Here is a 20,102-nt window from a genome sequence, read left to right on the forward strand (position 1 = left end):
ATCGCCCGTCTCCTAGCGATGGTGAGGGGAGCCAGATCAGAGAAGAGCTGATAGGTATGGTCCTGGAACAGGAGGGTATCCTTGTTCCGTGCAGCAGCAAGCAATTGTTCCTTCGTGCGAAAGAAATGCAGCTTGATGATAATGTCCCGGGGGGGGGCCATCTTGTTGGCGGCAGGTTAGGGCCCTATGGATCCTATCGAACTCCAGGCGTTCAATTGGGATGGAGGGTGCAAGCTCTTGGAACAAGGCTGTAGAGAAAGATTGCAGGTCATCTACAGTTTCAGGGATGTTGCGGATACGCAAATTGGACCTGCGCGAGCGGTTCTCGGCGTCCTCCAAACGAGAGAGAAGCGCGGCATTCTCCTCACGGAGAGCCGCCTGCTCTTGGGCCTGTTCCTGGAAAGTTAGTTCAATGTCATCCACCCGAGATTCGAGGTCTGATGTACGTTGACCAAGCTCTCTGATTTCCCGGGACAGCCTATTGGTGATCTGATCCGAGGTGGTTTTGAGCACTTTGTGAAGCATGGCCTCCATATATTTAAAGAAGTCCCCTTGTGACATACCTGATGGCGGTATAGTAGATGATTCACCGGGGTGTGCTTCGATGTCTTCATCGTCCTCACTTTCAGCACGGGTGGATCTGTCTGGTGAGGCTGCGAGCTGCTTAGCCAAGGCCTTCGCCGCCATCTTGGACGAGGCGCGTGCCAAGGCCTCCTTAATGGGTTTAGGCTTCGTTTTGCCTCGATGTCCGGTCAGGACCATTCCGGGAGGTGCCTGGTGATTACCGGAGAGGAGTGCTGGGAAGAATGGGGTTGCTGGGCGGTCCAGATCGTTAGTCAGAGCCCGTTGTAGTGGCGGGGAGTGCGGAGCTCTAGAAGGACACGTCTTCCATCACGAGCTTCGCGCATGCGCCCCCCGTTCTAACTTTTTTATGCTAAGGGTTGATGGTATTTTATACCAACTCCCTTAGTGGCCTAATACATCCCTATATGTTCAATGTGATATGATGTAGAGAACCCCCAAACTCCTGTTTGTGTGGAGTGACGCCTGGGGTCCCGTACTGATAATCACTTGCATATAGAGGTTTATTGGAATATTGATCTTTAAAGTAAACAATATAATTTTAAACGCTAAGCTCTGGTCGCATGTTGTAATGCGTCCATCCTTATTAGCTCAACGCCTTTCTTTATGTGAGAGAGAGCTGATGTAGAGATCCCCCAAACTCCTGTTTGTGTGGAGTGACGCCTGGGGCCAATCCTGAGTGCTCACTTAAAGAAGCGCATTGAAGTCCTTGCTAACCGCAGTTGTGGTTCACTCCGTTCACCAGTGATGTTACACACCGCTCTGCGCTTCTGTGACCCGCCGGAGCTCACTTCCCTGCAATTATATTATAGAAACACACGCTGTACATTATATACTACTGTAATAAAGTGGATTATAGGATTTTACAAACATTTTAAAACTAGGGCTTATTTTCAGGGTAGGACTTATATTTCAGCCCTCCTGGAATATAGCTCTAGGGCTTATTTTCGGGAAAAGACAGTATATATATTGAGAATCTGTGGCAAGACTTGCAAATTGCTGTTCACAGACGCTCTCCATCCAATCTGACAGAGCTTGAGCTATTTTGCAAAGAAGAATGGACAAAAATGTTCCTCTCTAGATGTGCAAAACTGGTAGAGACATCCACAAAAAGACTTGCAGCTGTAATTGCAGTGAAAGGTGGTTCTACAAAGTATTGACTTGAGGGGGCTGAATACAAATGCATGCCACACTTTTCACATATTTATTTGTAAAAAAAATTGAATACCATTTATCATTTTTATGTGCCATTTTGTGTTGGTTGATCACATAAAATAACAATAAAATACATTTATGTTTTTGGTTGTATCATGACCAAATGTGGAAAATTTCAAAGGGGTATGAATATTTTTTCAAGGCTCAAAAGTTGCTGACTTGTGTTCTGACTTGATCTGAGGAAGGGCGTTAAGCATGTTAGCCCGAAACGGATATCATCAATGTCTGAATATCTTGAATACTTTTTTGGTATGTAACCTTTATGAAGATATTTGAAAAATAAAGACATGATTTTAAGTGCAGCAACTCTTGAACTTTCTTCATATATATATATATATATATATATATATATATATATATATATATATATATATATATATATATATTCATATGGTCGGTGGGAAGACCTGTTTGATGGCACTTGTTGTACACCGGGTGCAGTTCTCCTCTACTTCTTTGCAAATTTTATATATATATAAATATAAAATGTATGGTAGTTTGGTGTCTACAAACATCTCAAACATCTGGTCAAATAGTATAGTATCTTGCAATACATTTAACACAAAATCAGCTAAAAGAATTGCAAACGTTTAGCAAACAGTTATCGGAAAGGGGGGATCTGAGCAATTCCCCTGGTAAACAAAACATTTGAACGTGCTTTAAATTTAATGGAAACAAATATATATAAAAGTGGAACACACAGCTATTTGATACTTTACAAATACCCTCAAAAATGCCTAGAAAGCTATATTACAACAAACTTGCAAAGACAAAAATAAAAAGCTGGACATATTCAAGGTTTGAAGAAAACACATTTTATTTTATGACATTTTCATTTTAAAACAAATTTAATTAACAATGTTACACAATTGACCTTACAGTAAACAAATGCCAACTGTAATCATTAATATGTATCATTTTCTAAACAAATGCATGAAATGTTCATAAAGATCATACTGAAATAAAAAAAAATAAAAAAAAGGCTTTTCTGTGATTCTCCAAATCTCTGAGGATTTTTGCAGTAAATTAAAAAAGTGTCTGCAAAATGAAAAATGTTACTACTGTGTTTTAGAATAGTGAGATGGAAATACAATATGAATGTTAATAAATTGCATATCTGTAAAGTCTCTGGCACTGTCAGACCAAGCTGGTACCTGTCAGCATTTTAATTTTATTGTGTTTAACAAGGCTATTAATCATAAAAGTGCAAGTTCGTTTTTTTATCACAGCTTTGCAAATTCTTTAATATTGGCTCAGTAGCTGAAAAAGTACAGTTGTGAGACTTACAGTGTGCAGAGTATAAAAAGTTGCTAGGTCAAGTGTTAGAAAAACCTGAAATTAACTTGTGACTTTAGTTTCTAGCTGGTTAAACTAAAATCAATAACATTTGTTTAAATTTCTCAGAACAATTGCTTTGCTACTTTGGGACAACACCTAAAATTGGACATAGACAGGTAAATGTCTCACTGGGAATGATAAGTGTTCAGTTAGTCTCTTTTGAGAGTTTGTCAAGCCAAAAACGTTCTATGTTTTGTAAGGTCCAGGGTCAAAACTAGGGGGGGGGGGGTGCAGGGAGGGTAACACACCCCACGTGACACATCTGGGGGGGGGGGGGGGGCGCTGCCAGGGGCTTCGTCATCCCCACCTGCACTAGGAAGCTCTTCTCCAAGGGAGTCACTGCCGCCCACTTCATAGTTTGGCAAACACTGGAGAACCAAATAAGAGGAAGACTTTACATGGGGCACTAGCACTGAATCACTCTTCTCCTCCCACCCACCAGTGCAGTAGAGGCCCTGGACTGGGGGGGTGTAGTGGGGGCCTTGGGCTGATGGGGGGCGCAGAGGAGACACTGGGCTAGGGGGGGCAGAGGAGGCCCTGAACTGATGGGGGTGCAGAGGAGACCCTGGGCTTGGAGGGTGCAAAGGAGGCCCTGGAATGAGGGGGTGTGGAGGAGGCCCTGGGCTGGGGGTGTTACAGAGGAGGCACTGGACTGGGAAGGTGCAGAGGACGTGCTGGAGTAAGGGGGGTAGAGGAGGTCCTGGTCTAGAAAAGGGTTGGTGTGGAAAAGACCCTGGATTAGGAGAGAAGGCCCTGGACTAGGAGGGGAGTACACAGGGGGCACTGGACAGGAAGGGTGCAGAGGAGGCCCTGGACTAGCAGGGAGTGCAGAGGAGGCCTTGAACTAGGGGATGCAGAGAAGGCCCTGGACTAGGAGGGGAGTACACAGGAGGCCCTGGACTGGGGTGTTCGGGTGTTGAGGGAGAGAGAGTGGAGGCTTCTGTATCCCAGAACGCACTGGGGAATGAGAGAACTAGGACAGAGCCTTGGTTGTACAGAACTGCTTTGTCGTAACCCCATTTATTTCTGTGTGCAGGCAAAAACATCAACCAGCCAGCAATACTGACAGTGCCAGGTAGGAAATGTCAATTATAATATATCACTGCACAGCCAAAAAAGTGTTAACATTATATATAATAAACAGTTGAACACAAAAGGATTAATCCACAAACAATTTTCTCGGCTCGTCGTACGTCTTGTACATCACCGCGTACTTGATGTTCACAATTTCCGACAACATTTGTGTGACTGTGTGTATGCAAGACAAGTTTTAGTCAACATCCGTCGGGAAAAAAAAAACATGGTTTTGTTGTCGGAATGTTCGATCGTGTGTACGTGGCATTAGACTGGAAAAGAAAATGTCCTTCATGGAACAGGAGAGCAATAGTGAGTATGATTACATGTGAAAGTATATATATACAATGTGTACATATGTTCACTGCGCTACTCAAATTACAGTAACAAGCAGCCAACACCACAAAATAGATCAATTTTGCAAAACAATTCAAACAAAGAAAATAAGTGTAGCGCTAACGAAAAAAAGTGAAAAAGACTGTGGGCCATATTCTTAAACAAGTTACGTAGGCGTATCAACAGATACGCCTACGTAAGTCCCTTTCCTATGTTTAAGTGTATTCTCAAAATGAGATACACTTAAACATGCCTAAGATACACCAGCCTGCGCCGTTGTATCTTAGACTGCAATATTTACGCTGACCGCTAGGTGGCGGTCAGCGTAGAATATGCAAATGACTACTCACGCCGATTCTCGAACGTACGCTTGCCCGCCGTAGTGTTTTAACGTCATTTCCGTAAGCGATACGCGGCGTAAAGATAAAGATGCCCCCTAGGTGGCGTACTCAATGTTAAGTATGGCCGTCGATCCCGCGTCGAAATTTCAAAATTGAACGTCGTTTACGTAAGTCGTCCGTGAATGGCGCTGGACGCCATTTACGTTACAGTCAAAACAAATGACGTCCGTGAGACGTCATTTAGCGCGATGCAAGTCGGGTAATTTACCCGACGGAGCATGCGCATTACGATCGGCGCGGGAGCGCGCCTAATTTAAATGATCCACGCCCCCTGCCTGGATCATTTGAATTAGGATGGCTTACACGGGTGGACTTTACGCGATGCCGCCGCAAGTTCACAGGTAAGTGGTTTGGGAATCCGGCACTTGCCACTTAAACTTGCGGCGGCGTAACGTAAAGTACATACGTTCCGCCGCCTGAAATGTATGAGAATATGGCCCAGAGTGAATAAGTCTTATGGCAAATAACATGAGAACACCAAAATGCTCATAAAGTCCACAGTGCAAAAATATGAATAAAAAGTCTGTGAAACAATCCAAATTTGAATGTTGGTTGACTAGTAATAATAATTTATAAATAAAGTGTCATACAACATTAGAATTCTTCTATAGCTTGTAGGCGGAACATTTGACCGGAAATGTACAATTGCGAAGCTCCGTCAAATCTTCTTAGAACATTCAACAGACACCATGAGCCTTCAATGACAGATTCAACCTCGGATTTTTGGACTAATGCATTTTTTAACGAAGCAAAATAAATAAAAATTAATTTCGGGAGTAACTAAATGCATTTATTTTTCGGATGAAAATGAAATTCCGAAACAAAATATTTCAGTGTGCACATGTCTAATAAGGATCATAACTGGAGTTTAGCTTTAACCTTTTTCTCTCCAGTACAAGTACAACTTTGATACAAACATAATTTTTCATGCTACTAGTTTCAGTGAAAGAATGCAAGGAAAGAATCGTATAAATGCTCAATTCAAAGTGAGAAATTGGGACAACCAAGTAAAGACAGCCAAGCTACAGTATCCTGGAAATGCAATTACTTCAGTTTTTCTTGCTTGTGGTAGAGACAGAGGTTAAGGAGGAGACACACATCTGTTTCATGTTGCTTTCTGCTTGACATTCTTTACAGCCATTAAAATACACAGTCTTATCAGAGCCTTTGAAGATATTAAGGAATACAATGCCTGACTCACCAATGTAAAATGTGAAGATGTGCTTTTGGTCTACTGTCAGCTCAGCAGATGATTCTCCATCTTCTGATACAGTGTAAATGTCGCCCCTTTGTCTAAGCTGTCATCTTGGATTGGCTTCCCTTTCAGCAATACTTCACTTACTTTGAAAGGGAAAACCAAACTCAGGAGTGATCATCTTTGTAAGAAGCTAAAAGACATAAAACAAAAATGAATGCATGTCCGGAAACATATTATAATGTGTTTTAATATTGTAAGATACAAACTTGAGAGCATTTAGTGAAATGGAAGTATAACAATGAAGCAACTTAGTTAAGCTCAGAAAGTAGCTGTACTGTATGCTTAGTTTTTTTTTTATGGAACAAAATCTGGTTTATGCCACAATATACCAACGTGTTTTAGAATAATTGGATTAATGCAAATCGATCCACCCAAAGCCAATATCCCAAACCCAAAATAAAGTAACCCCTTTATATCTGTATGCTGCATTGTAGTGCATTATCAGTCATTTTTGTGCATTAACATGTGTTTCATTTGGCCAGCCCATTTAACGTATGCAGAATGGGCTGACAATGCACCACATTGTCCAAAAAATTAAGGGCCAGATTCACAAAAGAGATACGACGGCGTATCTCTGAGATACGATTGTCGTATCTATGCGGCTGATTCATAGAATCAGTTACGCATAGATAGTCCTAAGATCCGACAGGTGTAACTGTGTTACACCGTCGGATCTTAGGCTGCAATTCTAGGCCGGCCGCTAGGTGGCGATTTCATTGCGGTCGGCGTAGAATATGCAAATGACTAGTTACGCCGATTCACGAACGTCCGCTTTGCCCGTCGATCTAAATTTACGTCGTTTCCGTAGAGATGCGTCGCGTAAAACTAAGGGTGCCCTCTAGGTGGTGTAACCCATGTTAAGTATGGCCGTCGTTCCCGCGTCGAAATTGCACATCGTTTGCAAAAGTCGTCCGTGAATGGTGCTGGACGCCATTTATGTTAACGTCAAAACCAATGACGTCCTTGCAACGTCATTTAGCGCAATGCACGTCGGGTAATTTTACGGACGGAGCATGCGCAGTACGTTCGGCGCGGGAACGCGCCTAATTTAAATGGTGCCCGCCCCATTTGAATTAGGCGGGCTTGCACCGAGCGGATTTACGCTACGCCGCCACAAGTTTACAGGTAAGTGCTTTGTGAATCAGGCACTTACGCTGTAAACTTGCAGCGGTGTAATGTAAATGGGATACGTTACGCCGCCGCCGCAGCGTAACGTAGTTTTATGTGAATCTGGCCTTAACATCCTAGAAACAAGAATGGAGCACCAAGCTCAAGATAGGGGTCCAAATGTCAATGCTATCAAAACATTTTTGATTAGAGTGGGAGTTGGACTCTGGGAATAAGAAGTAGAGTGAAAAAATCCTAATGTATACAGACAAGCTCCACATGTGGCGGTACAAAACTGCTTTTAAGGCACATAATATCTTTGTTTCTCTTGGAAGCAATGTACTGCCTTTTTAACCACTTCTGGACCGCCCGCCGCAGTTTTACGCCCTTTGTTTTAAGAAGAATAACCGTGTTCTGGTAGCAGCTAACCATAACCACGGTATCCTCTTCTTCAGTGGGCGGTCCACTACAAGATAAAAGTGGTCTCTTCAGCGAATACATCGTGAGATCGCTTTCCGGTCCTCTCTGTTGCTGTGTATGGAGATGAGTGAAGGGAAGATGGCACCCACCCGTCTCCATATAAATGCAGGGCAGAAGCAACGTCAAAACGTCACTTCTGCCCATACGTCTTAAAGGGACATTTTATTGTTGTCATTTTTTACATGACATTTTTTATTGCATTTAAGTCCAAATATGAGATATGAGGTCTTTTTGACCCCAGAGCTCATATTTAAGAGGACCTGTCATGCTTTTTTCTATTACAAGGGATATTTACATTCCTTGTTATAAGAATAAAAGTGACCCAATTATTTTTTTCTTAAAAAACTGATTTAAAATCAATAAAATAAAGTAGAATAAATAAGATATATTTTTTTTAAATTGCCCTGTCCCGACAAGCTCACGCACAAAAGCAAACTCATACGTGAGCAGCGCCCGCATATGAAAATGGTGTTCAAACCACACATGTGAAGTATCGCCGCGATCGTTAGAGTGAAAGCAATAATTCTAGCACTAGCCCTCCTCTGTAACTCAAAAAGTGCAATTTTTTAAACATCGCCTATGTAGATTTTTAAGGGTAAAAGTTTGACGCCATTCTTTCACAATATAAAAAAAAATAGCTAACTTTACTGTTGTCCTATTTTTTTATTAAAAAAAGTATTTTTTTTCCCAAAAAAGTGCACTTGTAAGACCGCTGTGCAAATATGGTGTGACAAAAATGATTGCAATGACCGTCATTTTATTCTCTAGGATGTTAGAAAACAAAATGTATAATGTTTGGGGGAGTCTGAAAAACAGGCTTGGTCTTTGGGTGGTTAAATCGTATAATTTCAAGTTGAATGCTTCAACAAAGCTTATGAAGCTGGCTAAAAATCTCACTATTGGCGTATTAAAAGCCTGCTGTACATATGTTTATTTTACAAGATGAATCATGTATTGATGAGGCCTAAAGGTTTCAAGAATACTTCTTCAAGCTTGCTGAAAGAAAAAGCTTGCTGTACAAACTACTTGTATGCAAGCTGAAGTACTTATATATAGTGAATCTCTATGCCAAAATACATTTCTGACTCTGCTCTTGGCCCCCTGCTAGTTTGAATGCGCCTGCCCATTTTGGCATAATCTAGCAACTTCTGTTGTATTTTCCCTAATATAAAATAAAATTCACCAGGGTCTCATAATGGGCATAGAAATTGTTCAAGCACAGATACATAGAGATCTCACCTACAGTCAGGTGGTTTGCCTCTTCAGTGTCTACCTTTTAATATACCATAGAAAGAATAAAAGTTGCTGATTTCTATGCCTTACACCATATGACACTATGGGCTAGATTCAGAAAGAATTTACGTCGGCATATCTATTGATACGCCGCGTAAATTCAAAGCTGCGCTGGCGTATATTCTTTCTGTATTCAGAAAGCAAGATACGCCGAAATTAGGCTAAGATCCGACTGGCGTAAGTCTCTTACGTCGTCGTATCTTAGTTGCATATTTACGCTGGCCGCTAGGTGGCGCTTCCGACGATTTACGCAAGGATTATGCTAATTAGGTAGATACGCCGATTCAGAAATGTACGTCCGCCCGGCGCATGTTTTTACGTCGTTTACGTTAGGCTTTTTCCGGCGTAAAGTTACCCCTGCTATATGAGGCGTACGCAATGTTAAGTATGGACGTCGTTCCCGCGTCGAATTTTGAAAATTTTACGTCGTTTGCGTAAGTCGTTTGTGAATAGGGCTGTACGTAAGTTACGTTCACGTCTAAAGCATTGACGATTTGCAGCGTAATTTCGAGCATGCGCACTGGGATTCTTTCACGAACGGCGCATGCGCCGTTTCATAAAAGACGTCAAATACGTGGAGTCACACTAAATTTAAATAAAACACGCCCACATCATCCACATTTGAATTAGGCGGGCTTACGCCGGACCTCATAAGCTACGCTGCCGTAACTTAGGGCGCAAGTTCTTTATGAATACGGAACTTGCGCCCTAAGTTACGGCAGCGTAACGTATCTGAGATACGTTACGCCAGCATAAAAATACGCCGGGCGTATCTGAATCTAGCCCTATATATACATTTAAAAAGCAGAAAATAATTGGGGAGTATAAAGATATAATGGGTTTATTCATAAACTATAAAATTCTTTATTTAGACATAAACCGACTGACTGAACATCAAAGCTGCCATGCCAACGTAATTAAAAAAGATGTCTAAATAAGCATCTTATATTTAGAGTACACTTGAAACAAATGTTTTTATGTCACTTGTAATAGGCTTTTGTGATAGAAAGATATAACACATTTTAGCAGAAAACATTAAACTCTTGTCACGGTTAAAGAGGATCTAAACTGTGAAGTGAAGACTGCTTTTATCACATTGGCCAGTTTTAATGCCACCTACACACGGGCGTTTTTCATGATGAAAAAAATGCCATTTTTTTAATTGGTCATTAAAAACGATCGTGTGTAGGCTCCAGAGCATTTTTCTCGACAAGAAAAATGGGCAATGAAATTTTTTTCTCGTCATGAAAAATGGTCGTGTGTAGGCTTTAAAAACGGGGGGAAAAAATGAAGGAGCAACTTTTGAGCGTTAAGAACGCGGTGACGTAGAACACTACGACAAGGCGAGAAAAATAAGAACAATGCTTCCGAGCATGCGTCAAATTGTTTCCGAGCATGCGTGGGTTTTTCCCGTCGAAATTCCAAATTCGGAAAAATTGAGAACCTGCTCTCTGATGCCACGTACACACCATCACTTTATGTGATGAAAAAAAACGACGTTTTTAAAAACGTCACTTTAAATGACCGTGTGTGGGGGAAACGTCGTTGTATGTCTTCTGAAAAACGACAAAAAAAAATTGAAGCATGCTTCAATTTTATGTGTCGTTTTTCAAAACGTCGTTTTTTAATTCACAGAAATTGACCGTGTGTAGCAAAAAACGTTGTTTAAAACAACGTTTTTACACCCGCGCATGCCCAGAAGCTAGTTATGAAGCGAGCTTCAATGGAAAAACGTGGTGAACGTAACCTCGCTTTGCTAGAACATTGTAAGAAAAACGATGGTGTGTAGGCAACGTCGTCTTTGAAAATTGAAGTTTCAAAAACGTCGTTTTTTACTTCACAGAAAATGTAGTTTTTTTTCATCACATAAAGTGATGGTGTGTATGCGGCATGAGTCTGTCGGAAATTCAGACGGAAAGTGTGTCCTATGGGGCATACACACGGTCGGAATATCCAATGAAAAGCTCCCATCTGACTTTTTCTGCCAGAAATTCCAACCGTGTATGCAGCATTAGGCCTTATTTATACTTATCCATCCTGGTGCATTGCTCTACTACAACACGTTATTATACATTTCAATATCATTTATTTTGAATGGCACCCCAAATCATTAAGGCCTCGTACACGTGACCAGATCTGTCCGATGAAAACGGTCCGCGGACCGTTTTCATCGGACATGTCCGCTCGGAGATTTTGGTCTGATGGTTGTACACACCATCAAACCAAAATCCGCGCGGACAGACAACGCGGTGACGACGGCGTGAAGGCGACATGACGGCGACGATGACGCAGCGACGTGCATGAACCCGGAAGTTAAATGCTTCCACGCATGCGTCGAATCACTTCGATGTCATGCGCGGGTTCTCGGGCCAGCGGACATGTCCGATCGGTCATACTGACCATCTGAATAAAGCACTTGCCTCAAAAACTTGCGGCGGCGTAACGTAAATCAGATAGGTTACGCGGATCTAAAGATCCGCTGACCTATCTGAATCTGGCCCACTGTGTTACACCAAATGTGTTACTGCAGTGTAACATATAGGTGCAAAAGGTGAACTAATGCCGCGGACACACGACCGTTTTTCATGACTTGAAAAATGCAATTGTTTTAATTGGTCATTAAAAACGATCGTGTGTAGGCTCCAGAGCATTTTTCTCGACGTGAAACATGGCCATTAAAAATTTAGAACATGCTCTATTTTTTCTCATAATTTTTCACTTCGTAGTTTTTCATGTCGTGAAAAAAGGTCGTATGTAGGCTTAAACGACGGGAAAAAATGCACATGCTCAGAAGTTATGAGACGGAAGCACTCGTTCTGGTAAAACTAGCGTTTGTAATGGAGATAGCACATTCATTACGCTGTAACAGACTGAAAAGCACGAAGACTGAAAAGCACGAAGACCAATCTTTTACTAACACGAAATCAGCAAAAGCAGCCCAAAGGGTGGCACCATCTGAATGGAACTTCCCCTTTATAGTGCCGTCATACGTGTTGTACGTCACTGCGCTTCGCTCCAGCATTTTTTTTTCACAAACGTGTGTATGCAAGGCAGGCTTGACAAGAATCACGTTGAGAAAAACTTTTTTTTTTCCTAGGACATTAAAAATGGTTGTGTGCATTAGCCTGTTAAAGCCATCTTCAGCTGCAGTTTGAGCCTATTAATTGCCCCAGCCTATTAGATTGTAAGCTCTTCTGAGCAGGGCCCTCTTAGGCTGCATTCACACTATAACGCGGCGTACGCGTTTTGCCGTGATTTGTAAACTTTTTTTTTTACAAAACATTTACATTGATGTCAATGCCGAACGCCGAAAGCCGCCTGAAAAAAAGGGTCCGGGACTTGTTTTCAGGCGGCAGGCGTACGGCGTTTCGGCGTTCGGCGTGAGATGTGAACCATCTCATAGACATCAATGTAAATTCGCCCCTCCAGCGGCACGAGCGTCGGGCGTCGGGCGTAAATACGCCTAGGTGTGAATGCAGCCTTAATCCTCTTGCATTTTATTGTATTATAACTGTATTGTCTCCCTTTTATATTGTAAAGCGCTGCTTAAACTGTTGGCGCTATATAAATTCTATATAATAATAATAATAATAATAATAATATTTAACACAAATCATCTTAGTAGATCTGACTGTCTTTATCCAAGGAAGGGAGGCCCAGTTCTCTGCTTGTGGTCAAAACAGTGAGTTGATCAACACAGTGCTCAACTGCAAATAGGATATAATGGGCTCAATTCACTACACTTTACTACAAAAAGAAAGATCTTTATTTTGAACCATGTAACTGTAATTCTCAAAACGTATTAGATTAAAAGTGGATGTAAACCCATTTTTTTTATTTTTTATTTTTATGTCACTATCTACAGTATAAAATTTCCTATCATCTGTGCCCAGTCTTGCTACACAGAGTTAATCCAGCTCTGAGCAATCCTCTTTTATTGTTCAGTGAAATAAAACTGACTTACAGAGAAAAACCTTAGTCCGTTCTGCCCCCTTGCTGTGAGTTACAGGTTATTTACATATCTCATGCACTAGTCTGGAGACAGGCATTATTTTTTAATTCCTACACCCACTTTTTTTCTGAAGTCATGTGGTTACTTTTCTGGATTTTGACTGTATGTTAGTGATCATAGCAGAATTTAGTGTAAGGGGAGTGTAGAGGTGGGCGGGGAGTCTACTGACATCATGACTCCACCCACAGAGCTCCAGACAACGGATCCACCCACAGAATCTGCAGTTTTTCAGTTTTTATAACAGACAGAAGGGAGACATTTGACAGGTAAGGATACATGCAGGAGGCATCTATATCCTTATAGATCAGCACTATGGCAGTAGTTTAGAAAGGATGAGAGTGGGTTTACATCCACTTTAATTCAAAATAACTGTCACTGTTTTTGAAAATAAGGATCCCTGTCCCTTTGTCTCATTTTAGTGCAGGCACTTCTGATGAAATTCTAATTTGAAATGTCAGCTACTGCGAAGCGGAAATGGTTAGAATTTGCTGCAAAAGGGTTACAGGTGAAGACACAGGGTTCATTGGGCAACTACTTTTTTCAGACTTGAGAAACAAATTAGAGTGTGCAAGCAATCAGCAATGTTTATACCCAACTATATTAGCAGTGACACTATTCATGAAATATCAAATGAGTGCTTCAAAATGCAGAGTTATGATGGGGCTGCCATATGTCAGTACATGCATTTACTTGTCCTTTTAATATCTTTTTATACCAACTTGGTCCATTTCCTCCAGCGCTGCTATATATTGCAAGTCTGCCCTTTTCCACAAGATAAGAAAGGTAATGTTTGCTTCAGATATCATATGAACAGCTTGCTTAGTCTCATCAATGGCAGTTTTAAAATGTCACTATAAATTTGTTGCCAATCTCACGTAGAGGTGAGAGCAGTTGGTGGCCATTTATGAGCAAAGAACCATTTGTTTAATTTCCAGACTAACTGCGTTAAAATAAGAGTGACAAAATGTTTTGTGTAAACAAGGTACGGTACTTTGATTTTTCTACTGTAGTTTCACAGTCCACCATTGCATTAACCACTTAAATACCAGGCACTTACACCCCCTTCCAGCCCAAGCCAATTTTCAGATTTCTACGCTGTCGCTGTTTAACCACTTCAGCCCTGGACCATTTGGCTGGTTAAAGACCAGGCCACTTTTATGTAGCACTGACAGGGCAATGATAGGCAACACTGATGGGCACTAAAAGGCTGCAATGATGGGTATTCATGGGTGGCACTGATAGGCGCCACTACTGAGAACTGATGGGCACTGATAGGTGGCACTGCTGGGCACTGATACCTGGCACTGATGGGCTTTGATACGCAGCACTGATAGATGGCACTGAAAGGCATCACTGGTGGCACTGGCACTGTTGGCACTGGCACTGGTGGCACTGGCACTGGTAGGCTTTGTGGATGGGCACTGATTGGCAGCTGCCTGGTCTAGGGGCATACCTGGTGGTCCAGTGTGGGTGCTCATCCCTGTTGGTCCCGGCGGCATCCTGGAGGTCCTGGGCGGTCATCCGAGGGGGGGCTATGCTGGTAACAAATCAGCACAGACCACCCTTGTCAGGAGGGGTGGTCCGCCATCTTGCTGCACCATACCTATGCCTAGGAAGCTACCGTGCATGCGTCAAAGTAATTTTGAGCATGCACGGGTTTCCACGGCGACCAGGTAAGTACACACACTCTCGGGTTTCTCGTCTAGAATCTTGCCGAGAATCTCACGACTAGAAAATAGAGAACATGTTCTCTATTTTTCTTGTCTAGATTCTGGGCAGTTTTCTTGTCGAGAAATATGAAAGCCTCGTACACACGCACAGTATACTCGGCAAGAAAGCTCTGCCAGCAGTTTTCTTGCTGTTTCTTGCCGAGTATACCGAGCGTGTGTGCGAGGCTTGATTCCCAGCCAAAGCTCTCCCTACAGATTTTCTGGCGGGAAAACCTCTCGTGTGTACACTGGGAAAGTTACAGAGCAGGTTCTCGGTTTTCCCGTTGGGATTCCCAGCGGACTTTATACCACCGGGAATACTGGACGTGTGTACAGGGCTTTACAGTATGTATTTATACATGTTGATCATACCACCCGCCCCCACCCCCTTAATATCCTCTTCTCAAGAGAGAAAAAATCCAGTTCCTCTAATCTTTCCTCCATGCCTCTTATCAGTTTGGTTGGCCCTTCCTCCAGTTCTCCAATATCCAGGTGAGTATTAATATAATATATCAGAGCACCAGAACCAAACAATAAAGTGATATTTCCCCGGAAGCTGCATACAATCTGCTTCCCTTTGCAGAGGGAAATAAAAATTGGCATCACAACCAACGCTCATAAGAAAATAGTAGTGCCAGAAACAGTCCATTAAGAGTTATTTCAATATATTATTTGGTAACCTCTGGAACAAGTAAAGTACATTTGTCCAAATTATGAGTGCATCTTGCTCTCTTAATCTTCATCCAACATTTGAAGTTCCAGGAAAAATTACAGGAAATATACAATGTTTAAAAGTACATATAATGTTGCAGAACAGCATGGCATATATATGATGAGGCAGTGAGGAATAGTGAACAAACAGCATGGAATAAAGTCTGTACAAGCAGAGTTACGATACAGCAGTGATTTAATTTAACTGCCAATTGAACGGTCGTTAAACGCTGCAGCCAAATAAAACATTTGTCCTTTTTTTCCCCATAAATAGAGCTTTCTTTTGGTGGTATTTTATCACATCTGCGGTTTTAATTTTTTGCACTATTAACAAAAAAAGATCGTCAATTTTGAAAACAATTATGTATTTTTTATTTTCTGCAAAAAAATAAAAAAATACAATAAAAAAAGGTAAACAATCACATTTCTTCATCAATGTAGGCCAATATGTATTTTGCTACATATTTGTTGGTAAAAAAATCCTAATTAGCGTATATTGGTTAGCATAAAAGTTATAGCGTCTACAAACTATTGGATTTTTTTTTTTACTAGTAATGGTGGCTATCAGCGTCTTATAGCGGGACTGTGATATTGCAGTGGACAAATCAGACACCTAACTGACACTTTTGACACTTTTTAGTGATAATAATACAGTGATCAGTGCTAAAAAAATATGCACTGTCACTGTACTAAAGACACAGGCAGGGAAGGAGATAACATCAGGGGCAATCAAAGAGTTGACAGCATGCCTAAGTTGTGCTTACTAACTTTGTCGGAGGTGTTTTGACTAGGGGAAGGTAAAGATCCATGTTCCTGCTTAGCAGAAGCACAGGATCAGTACCTTCCCCTCTCAAAGAACGGCGACCTGCATTGTTTACAATAGGCAGAATGTTGTTCTGCCTGTGTTATGAATGATTGGTGGGTTCCAGTGCACAATCACAGATTGTGTGCCCCAGACCCGGAAATGTCAGATCACATACTGGGTACGTGATCTGGCACAGAGCGGCCGCCCTGCCGCAGAATATGGGCAGTCCACACAAGGTTAAACCTCAGAAATGTAACATACTGTATTGCAGCTTACCAGACATTCAGTGTGGTGGCTGAATTATAGATACAAAATAAAAACAAACTGTGCTATGTAATCCACATTAACTAAAAGCAGCAACTCTGCTGTGAGATACACACAGTCATAAACCACAATTAAAAGAATAGAGCTGCACTAAACATCAATATAAAAAGAAAACAATAATGAATGAACCAACAGTTATTAATTAGATCTCATTTGGAAACTTAGTATAGACCATAATAAAGGTCCCACCCCTCGTGAACAAAATTAGAAAAGTGTATGTCACTTTAAACGCCCTCCTCGTGATGTTAGTAACTCACAGCACGACATGAAGTGCAACCTCCACCACATAAATTACTAGACATGTGCACACTGAAATATTTTGTTTTCGGAATTAATCCAAATTAATTAAGGTTGAATCTGTCATTGAAGGCTTATGGTGTCTGTCGAATGTTCTAAGAAGATTTGACGGAGCAGCTAAACTGTATGACGAATCGTACATTTCCGGTCGAATGTTCCGCCTACAAGCTATAGAAGAATTCTAATGTTGTATGACTAGTAATAATTATATTTATAAATTATTATTACTTGTCAACCAATATTCAAATTCTTCTATAGCCTATGGGCCGAGCATTTGTCTGGAAATGTACGATTGTGGCATCGTACAGTTTAGCTGCTTGTCGAATCTTCTTAGAACTTTCGACAGACACCATAAGCCTTCAATGACAGATTCAACGTTTGTATGTTTTTCGCTGCTTCGTCGAATCTTCGTCGTTCATGTCAAATGGTCTACCCCAACACTGTCTCTATAATGTAGAATATTTTCTCTCTATGTCGAATCTTTCCTCTCTATGTAGAATAATTTTGGACTAATAGAGTTAGGTTAGGCACATTCTACCACAGGTTCGATAGACACAGATTGCTATTGTCAGCGTCATGTCGAATCTCCAATCTATATTGAACTGTTGTAGCAAGAAAATGAAAATAAAGCATTTTTTTATGTCGGATCTTTCGGATTTTGGATTCTGCATGTTCGTTTTTGTTTGTTAAAACAATAACGAAAATACCCAAAATTCGGACAAAAATGCATTCGGACGAAAACAAATGCACATATCTATAAATTACAAGCTTACCAGATAGCAAGCCTATTTGCACTTGCGGCTAATACCCAGCCATGGCCTTTGTCCTCAATGGGAAAGTCAGATGACAGCTCACATCATAAGAAAAAATCTATGCATACAGGATGGTAGGCATACAGGGACATATACCCTGCATGCAAAGGGTCTGCGCTTGTGGCATACGGTCCTGCACACAATTAATGCTGGGATGCATACAGCTTCTGTGTAATTTAGGCCACCATTGTTTTTGACAGGTTGCTGGCAGCAAGCTGCATGCTCCATCCTTGTGAATGCCAAAATATGCAAGAATTTTACACTGTACAGACATATGCGTCTTTGTGCATCAACACCTCAAAATTTTTTACACAATTAACTTTTTTGCATGCATACACATTACTGAATTTTGACATTTTGCCTGGCGTTCTCTTTTAACCACTTGCTTACTGGGCACATAAACCCCCTTCGTTCCCAGGCGAAATTTCAGCTTCCGGCACTGCGTCGCTTTAACTGACATTTGCGCGGTTGTACGACGTGGCTCCCAAACAAAATTGATGTCCTTTTTTCCCCACAAATAGAGCTTTATTTTGGTGGTATTTGATCACCTCTGCGGTTTTTATTTTTTGCGCTATAAACAAAAAAAGAGCGACAATTTAAAAAAAATGTATATTTTTTTTACTTGTTGCTATAATAAATCTCCCATTTTTTTTAAAAAAAAAACAATTTTTTTTCTCAGTTAAGGCCGATACGTATTTTTCGACGTATTTTTGTAAAAAAAAATCGCAATAAGCGACTGGTTTGCGCAAAAGTTATAGCGCCTACAAAATGGGGAACAGAATTATGATTTATTTTCATTATTTTTTTTTTACTAGTAATGGCGGCGATCTGCGATTTTTATTGGGACTGCAATATTGCGGCGGACGTATCGGACACTTTCGACACAAATTTGGGACCATTCACATTTATACAGCGATCGGTGCTATAAAAATGCACTAATTACTGTATAAATGTGACTGGCAGGGAAGGGGTTAACACCAGGGGGTGAGGAAGGGGTTAACTGTGTAGCCTGGGTGTGTTCTAACTGTGTGGGGGGAGGGGGGTGACTGGGGGAGGTGACCGATGCTGTGTCTCTATGTACAAGAGACACAGATCGGTCTCCTCTCCTCTAACAGCACGTGGAGCTCTGTGTTTACACACAGAGCTCCACGTCACTGCTGTTACCGGCTGTGTTCCCGACGATCGCGTGTACCCGGCGGACATCACGGACGCCAGGTACACGCATCGGGTCCCCAGCGATGCGGCGGCACAGTGGTTACCCGCCGCGCGCCCCCCAGTGGCGCGCGCGGGTAATGCATTTCAAATGACGTCCAAAGACGTCCACTTGGCACCTGAGAACCGCGCTGTTGACATCTTTTGTCAATAGCGCGGGTCTCAAGTGGTTAATAAAATGGTAGAGAACATGTTCATGGATATGACTCTAGTTTATAGGTTTCATTTCTATCTATATGAAAGAGGCATACTCATTTGTTAATAAAGAATGCTGTGCTCTAAGATTGAAATAATAGCACAATAGTTAAGCCTAAACTACTGTATAACACCAATCGTATTTTTCAGGCTAATTTTATACATGGTTCTGTTATAACCTCTCCGTAAAAACTGTTCAAATTCTAGGCATCTGAACAGCAGTAGCTCAAAGCTATTTTTTAATCGTTATCGAAACGTACAGTTGGAAACCTCAATTACTCCAACCGCCCTTCCAGCAGTCTGCTAGAAAGAGGCGGAATATCTCTGGGGCAGCACTTGCTGCTTGAACTGCACTGTATTTCAGTTCTCCTTCCTATCTTTATCTGTGGAAATACATGTATGCTGTTCCTGGGGCTTGCTTATGATAATGTCTAATGAGATTGACAAGCACAGCACCCAAACATACACTTTAGTGGCTTGTCTTTGGGGCTTGCACTACTCTAAAAACACTCTGCGGTGTAAATAAAAAATGATGTGCAATGTACAGCAAGCCACCAAAATCATATTTCACTTTAACCTAGTCATATTAATTAAAATTAATTTGAATTGCTATCAGTCACTGAACATAAAGATTAACACATGCAGTATATACTTCTGTAAAACAAGCACTTAAAACGCAGTTACAAATTATTATTTTTTTTATGATTATGGCAGCCCTTGCTGAAATAAAAAACAACTGTAATGCTCATATCCATACAGGAGAATTCTGCAGAAAATATATCTTAGGTAACAGATATTAAATCAATAAAAAACAAATAAAGCAAAACAGACCCAAAACCATTATTATTTCCCTTTAATAAAACTGCCTCTAACATTATTGGACCTCAGCTTCTCACCACCTGCATCTGATTCAGTTATTGTAACTACAGCAGCTGCTATAG

Source organism: Rana temporaria, chromosome 10 (assembly GCF_905171775.1).
Source record: "Rana temporaria chromosome 10, aRanTem1.1, whole genome shotgun sequence".
Classification (NCBI taxonomy): domain Eukaryota; kingdom Metazoa; phylum Chordata; class Amphibia; order Anura; family Ranidae; genus Rana; species Rana temporaria.